This window comes from Elephantulus edwardii, unplaced genomic scaffold (genome assembly GCF_000299155.1).
Source record: "Elephantulus edwardii isolate Elephantulus edwardi_28Jun2011 unplaced genomic scaffold, EleEdw1.0 scaffold00111, whole genome shotgun sequence".
Lineage (NCBI taxonomy): Eukaryota > Metazoa > Chordata > Mammalia > Macroscelidea > Macroscelididae > Elephantulus > Elephantulus edwardii.
Window position 1 is genome coordinate 5,255,608 of NW_006399861.1, and position 745 is coordinate 5,256,352.

A 745-nucleotide genomic window follows, 5' to 3' on the forward strand; every position below is an offset into this window, starting at 1 on the left:
TGGCAGGGTTCAGAGCTGTTGTACATAGGGTTGCTATGAGTTACAAGTGATTTAATGGCATATAACAACAACAACAACACCACTTCATTGTAGACACAGTTGATACAACTTTTAAAGGCTAAGGTAAAGAAGTTGAAGATTTCTACCAATTTCTGCAGTATTAAATTGATAGAACTTGCAGATAAAAGTCATTAATAATAAATAATTGGTTACAGGAATGCAAAAGTTGGAAATAAGGTAGAAGTTCTGATAGTTCGAAATTACTGCCTTGATAGAAATGAGGCTGGAGATGCAATGATTGCATTTTGTACAATCAATAATTTATTCATTGCAAGTACCTTTTTAAAAAAAAGTAAGTGGTGAATATACATATGGACCTTACCTAATAGACCGTACAAAAATCATATTTGATATTTTTTGAAAGAGTGACTACAGAATACACACACACACACACACACACACACACATATACAGTCAAAACTAGACCAGGTACTGACTGTGGAACAGACCATCAATTGCTCGTGTACAAGTTCAAATTAAAGCAGAAGAGAGTTAAAGCAAATAAACAAGAACAAAAATATGATCTTGAGTCTTTAGTTGTAGTTGATTGTCATTGAGACTAGCATGACCCAAAACGACCCTATGAACAAAATACCTGAAACCTTTCTATAACTATCATGTTTCTTAAAGTTCATAGTTTCCAGAGGCATGTTGTTTAGGAAGTATATGCCACTCCTGTTTCCAA